Raw genomic sequence first — 6,998 nt, 5'->3', positions numbered from 1 at the left:
GTTGAGGATCTGACGGAGCTTAGACTTTGGTCACTTGAGAAGATTAAGGAGAACAAGGCCAAGGTGGCTCGTGCATATAATAAGAAGGTGAAACCAAAGGAGTTCCATGTTGGTGATCTGGTGTGGGAAGTTGTATTGCCGTTGGGGACTAAGGACAAGGCATATGGCAAATGGTCTCCGAATTGGCACGGGCCATACAGGGTTGACCAAGTCCTAAAGGGCAATGCATACATGCTCGAGCAGTTGGATGGTGTGAAATTCCCAGTGGCCGTCATTGGTCAGCATCTCAAGAAGTATTTCCCAAGTATGTGGGATGATGGGCAGTGAGATACGGGGGCCGATTTTTTAAATCGGCCAGCAAATTTTTTTTTCACCAACTGGAGCAGTGGAATCATGAGATTCGATGTCCCACTCCTCCGGGGCACGGAGGTCGTACGCCGCCAGCGGGTCCCACTCCGGCGTGGGCTCACGGAAGGGAGAAGATACGTCGGAGAGACCTGATGAGGCAGAGGAGGAGGAAGACATGGCTACAGAAGAAGGGGTTTTTTTTGCCGATGGCTAGTACGGAGCAAGAGGATGAAGAGGCGAACTGCTCGGCGCGGTTAAATAAAGGGATATGGGGGAGAGTTAATGTTACAGCAGTTTCGAGGAAGTGGTGCCAAAGAACTGTAAAATCGTGCAGAGAAGTTGAGAACACAAGGCATCATGATGAAGGATACTGCGACGGTTCTGCTCTGCCACGACGTGACCCTACGAAGAAAAAAACACGAAGTGGTTTTGAAATTATCATTGCCAAAACCAGGGGGCATGTGTTATCACCAGAATTTAACCAAGTCTGGAGATGGGCCGTGATTAAATGGGCTTAGAGGATATGCACGGAAAATATTCCCGAACCGGCCTTGTACAAGAAGTTTGGGCAAGATTGCCCGTGTATCTGTAAATTATAGTAGGATACGTGTCGGTTAGAATTAAGAGATAGAGTTTAGCTCGTACACGGTTGGGTTTATTCCCAAGTTAGAAAGTCTACGGACTATAAATATGTATCTAGGGTTATTGAAAAAGGAGGACGATCACGTTCACAACAAATCAATCTAGGCGCATCGCCACCCCTTGTTTCGAGAGTTTCTCCCGGGTAAGCAACATGCTGCCTAGATCGCATCTTGCGATCTAGGCGATATCGCTTATTCGTTATTGGTGTTGTTCGTGCTGAAGCCTTTTTGATGGCGAGCAACACCCTTATCTTAGGTGTTTTGGGGCTGACGTCGATGCTTTCATGATGTACTTATTTAGCTACGCTGCCCCTCGATATCTAGCTGCCCTTACACCTATTTTAGGTGTAAGGGCAGCATCTTGCTTGATCTTTATTCAGTAGATCTAATCCGTTATAGTTGCTCCTTGTTTCTTCAAGGATTGGTTTGATATCCGTATGGTTAGGCCTTATAAACGAGTTGAACGATCCGGTAGTGCGTAAGGTGTGGTTTATTGAGCTCTAGAGGGATTGTTCCGGGGATCAACTTCACGTTGGTTTTTAGGCCTCTTTAGGGCTGGTTTTCCATTATCTTACGTATCTGTTAGGCTCAACTACGCATAGGATGTTCCGATTATACGGTGAAAACCCTAGACTATCGTAGATTAGTTTAGCTTGATATTGATAAAGCATGATTCCCATGTCCTTATAAATCTAACATGAACCATGGGGCAATCGGCTCCGTGAGCCGATCCACGTAACAACTTAAGAGCCGATCGGGGCTCGTATTTAATGTTTACGTGTTTGCCATGCAGGAAACTAGTCGAAGCAATCCATCACCTTCCTGACCAGGTATAGGTCAGGTGGCACGCCCTCGTAAGCACCAGGACGTGTGCCAGAAGGCATTGCGGGCCGTCGCCCGAGGGACTAGGGTCCACCGCAATCCTGGGAGCCTCCCGGCTCTATGGTGTTGCCCGTCGATACTCGCCGGTGGGTTTTTGACCGCAACAGTATTTTATTTATCGACTCTTCACTCCATAAACATGTGGTCTTGTTTACCGAGTTCAGTTTCGCTTGGGGACAAGCGAAGTCTAAGCTTGGGGGGAGTTGATACGTCCATTTTGCATCACCATTTTATATCATAATTTACTGTTATTCATTGATATATTTCATATTTAGAGATGATACTTATGTTATTTCATCTATTTTGCATGTTTCATGATTATTGGAGAATCATTCACCGGAATCGGGATTCTCGCTGGAAAAAGCACCGTCAGAATGCAATATTTCTGGAGATCAACAATTGACGGAAATTACACCGAAGATCTTATTTTTCCCGAAGACGAAGCCAGCCAAAAGGAGGGACCGAGGAGGGCCGCCATGGGCCCCCCATAGGCCGGCGCGGGCCCTGGCCTGGCCGCGCCGCCTTGTGGGGAGGGGGCCCACAGCCCCCTTCGGCCGCCTCTCCTTCGCGTACTTCTTCGCCCCGAAAACCTAAGCTCCAGGAAATAATCGGGAGGAGACACAGCCGCCTCTGCGGGACGGAAAACACCAGAGAGAAAAGAGCTCTCCGGCGGGCAGGAATCCGCCGGGGAAATTCCCTCCCGGAGGGGGAAATCAACGCCATCGTCATCGTCATTGAGCTGGACTTCATTGGGATCATCATCACCATCATCTCCACCATCGACACCGCCATCTCCACCGCTGCACCTCGTCACCGCTGTAACATCTAGGGTTGAATCTTGATTGTTTGATAGGGGAAAATCTCCCGGTATTGATTACTCCTTGTTATTGATGCTATTGAGTGAAACCATTGAACCAAGGTTTATGTTCAGATTGTTATTCATCATCATATCACCTCTGATCATGTTCCATATGATGTCTCGTGAGTAGTTCGTTTAGTTCTTGAGGACATGGGTGAAGTCTAAATGTTAGTAGTGAACTATGTTGATTGATATTCAATGTTATGATATTTAAGTTGTGGTGTTATTCTTCTAGTGGTGTCATGTGAACGTCGACTACATGATACTTCACCTTTATGGGCCTAGGGGAATACATCTTGTATTCGTTTTCTAATTGTGGGGTTGCCGGAGTGACAAGCAACTCTGAACCCCCGTTGGTATATCGATGCAGGAGGGATAGCAGGATCTCAGAGTTTAAGGCTGTGGTTAGATTTATCTTAATTACTTTCTTGTATTTGCGGATGCTTGCAAGGGGTATAATCACAAGTATGTGTTAGTCCTAGGAGGGGCGGTGCATTAGCATAGGTTAACCCACACAACACTTATCAAAACAATGAAGATTAATCAGCTATATGAAGCGAAAGCACTAGACTAAATTCCCGTGTGTCCTCAAGAACGTTTGGTCATTATAAGTAAACAAACCGGCTTGTCCTTTGTGCTAAAAAGGATTGGGCCACTTGCTGCAACTATTACTCTCGCATTTTATTTACTTGTTCTTTATTTATCTGCTATATCAAAACCCCCTGAATACTTGTCTGTGAGCAAGCATTTACAGTGAATCCTTCATCGAAACTGCTTGTCAACACCTTCTGCTCCTCGTTGGGGTCGACACCCTTATTTATCGAAAGTACTATGATACACCCCCTATACTTGTGGGTCATCACACAACAACGAAATAAACATGATAAGAAGAGGTTGCTACAGTAATAACAACTTCCAAGACACAAAAAACAGTAGCAAAATAAACACAACATGGGTTATCTCCCAAGAAGTGCTTTTCTTTAACGCCTTTCAGCTAGGCGCAGAAAGTGCAAATCAAGTAACATCAAGAGAAGAAGCATCAACATCATAATTTTTTCTAATAATAGAATCAAAAGGCAACTTCATTCTCTTTCTAGGGAAGTGTTCCATACCTTTCTTGAGAGGGAATTGATATTTAATATTTCCTTCTTTCATATCAATAATAGCACCAATAGTTCGAAGAAAGGGTCTTCCCAAAATAATAGGACAAGATGCATTGCATTCAATATCCAAGACAACAAAATCAACGGGGACAAGGTTATTGTTAACCGTAATGTGAACATTGTTAATCCTCCCCAAAGGTTTCTTTATAGAATTATCAACAAGATTAACATTCAAATAAAAATATTTCAATGGTGGCAAGTCAAGCATATCATAGAGTTTCTTAGGCATAACGGAAATACTTGCACCAAGATCACATAAAGCATTACAATCAAAATCATTGACCTTCATTTTAATGATGGGCTCCCAACCATCTTCTAACTTCCTAGGAATAGAAGCTTCAAGTTTTAATTCCTCTTCTCTAGCTTTAATGAGAGCATTTGTAATATGTTTTGTAAAGGCCAAGTTTATAGCACTAGCATTAGGACTTCCAGCAAGTTTTTGCAAGAACTTAATAACTTCAGAGATATGACAATTATCAAAATCAAAACCATTATGATCTAAAGCAATGGGATCATTGTCCCCAATACTCTGAAAAATTCAGCACTTTTATCACAAACAGTTTCAGCAGTTTCAGGCAATTTTGCATGCTTTGTATTAGGAGTAGAAACATTGCCAACACCAATTATTCTACCATTGATAGTAGGAAGTTTAGCAACATGTGAAGCATCAACATTACTAGTGGTGGTAATAGTCCAGACTTTAGCTACATTATTCTCTTTAGCAAGTTTTTCTTCTCTTTCCCACCTAGCATGCAATTCAGCCATCATTCTAATATTGTCATTAATTCGAACTTGGATAGCATTTGCTGTAGCGAGAATTTGGGTATCATTATCCTCAGGTTTAGCAGCCATTTTATTAATTAAAGAAGCTTGTGACTCAGACATGTATGAGATTCGGTTTTCAGCATTTGAAAGCTTAGTTTGCAAACCAGAAATTTCCATATTCAAATTTTCAAGTTGATTCCCTATATTTTTCAACAAGGAAGATTGTTCATTCAAAGTTTTAGTAAACAATTGATTTTGCTCATATTGTGATTGCATAAAGCTCTTAGTAGCTCTTTCAATTTCTACCATCTTTTCCTCACTAGGCAAAACAGATCTACCATAAGAATTACCATAAGAATTACCACTATTAGAAGGATATGGCATATAGTTGTTACCAAAATTATTCCTATAAGCATTGTTGTTGAAATTATTACTTTTAATGAAGTTCACATCAACATGCTCTTCTTGAGCAACCAATGAAGCTAAAGGAACATTATTAGGATCAACATTAGATCTACCATTAACAAGCATAGACATAATAACATCAATCTTATCACTCAAGGAGGAGGTTTCTTCAACAGAATTTACCTTCTTACCTTGAGGAGTCCTTTCAGTGTGCCATTCAGAGTAGTTGATCATCATACCATCAAGAAGCTTTGTTGCAGCACCCAAAGTGATGGACATAAAAGTACCTCCAGCAGCTGAATCCAATAGGTTCCTTGAAGAAAAATTTAATCCTGCATAGAAGGTTTGGATGATCATCCAAGTAGTTAGTCCATGGGTAGGGCAATTCTTTACCAAAGATTTCATTCTTTCCCATGCTTGGGCAACATGTTCCTTATCCAATTGCTTAAAATTCATAATGCTACTTCTCAAAGATATAATTTTAGCAGGAGGATAATATCTTCCAATGAAAGCATTTTTACACTTAGTCCATGAATCAATACTATTCTTAGGCAAAGGTAGCAACCAATCTTTAGCTCTTCCTCTTAAGGAGAATGGAAACAATTTCAGTTTTATAATATCCCCATCTACATCCTTATACTTTTGCATTTCACAAAGTTCAACAAAATTATTAAGATGGGAAGCAGCATCATCAGTACTAACACCAGAAAATTGCTCTCTCATAACAAGATTTAGTAAAGCAGGTTTAATTTCATTAAATTCTGCTGTAGTGGCAGGTGGAGCAATAGGAGTGCATATGAAATCATTATTATTGGTGCTAGTGAAATCACACAACTTAGTGTTCTCAGGAGTATTCATTTTAACAATAATAAAAATAAGTAAAGCAAAACCGAATTAAGTAAAGTAAAACAAGTAACTAATTTTTTGTGTGTTTTTGATATAAAGAAAGCAAACAAAACAGAAAATAAAATAAAGCAAGACAATAAACAAAGTAAAGAGATTAGGTGTGAGAGACTCCCCTTGCAGCATGTCTTGATCTCCCCGGCAACGGCGCCAGAAAATATGCTTGATGACGCGTGAAGCACACGTCCGTTGGGAACCCCAAGAGGAAGGTGTGATGCGTAACGCAGCAAGTTTTCCCTCAGTAATAAACCAAGGTTATCGAACCAGTAGGAGATGAAGGCCACGTGAAGGTTGTTGGTGAAGGAGTGTAGTGCGGCGCAACACCAGGGATTCCGGCGCCAACGTGGAACCTGCACAACACAATCAAAATACTTTGCCCCAACTTAACAGTGAGGTTGTCAATCTCACCGGCTTGCTGTAAACAAAGGATTAAACATATGGTGTGGAGAATGATGTTTGTTTGCAAAGAACAACAGAGAACAATGATTGCAGTAGGTTGTATTTCAGATGTAAAAGAATGGACGGGGGTCCACAGTTCACTAGTGGTGTCTCTCCAATAAGATAAATAGCATGTTGGGTGAACAAATTACAGTTGGGCAATTGACAAATAGAGAGGGCATAACAATGCACATACATATCATGATGACTACTATGAGATTTACTTAGGGCATTACGACAAAGAACATAGACCGCTATCCAGACATGCATCTATGCCTAAAAAGTCCACCTTCGGGTTAGCATCCGCACCCCTTCCAGTATTAAGTTGCAAACAACAGACAATTGCATTAAGTACTGTGCATAATGTAATCAATACAAATATCCTTAGACAAAGCATTGATGTTTTATCCCTAGTGGCAACATCACATCCACAACCTTAGAACTTTCTGTCACTGTCCCAGATTCAATGGAGGCATGAACCCACTATCGAGCATAAATACTCCCTCTTGGAGTCACAAGTATCAACTTGGCCAGAGCCTCTACTAGCAACGGAGAGCATGCAAGAACATAAATAACACATATATGATAGATCGA

This window comes from Lolium rigidum, chromosome 2 (genome assembly GCF_022539505.1).
Source record: "Lolium rigidum isolate FL_2022 chromosome 2, APGP_CSIRO_Lrig_0.1, whole genome shotgun sequence".
NCBI classification, from domain to species: Eukaryota; Viridiplantae; Streptophyta; class Magnoliopsida; order Poales; family Poaceae; genus Lolium; species Lolium rigidum.
The sequence above is the reverse complement of the archived record's forward strand: the minus strand, read 5'-3'. Positions refer to the sequence as shown.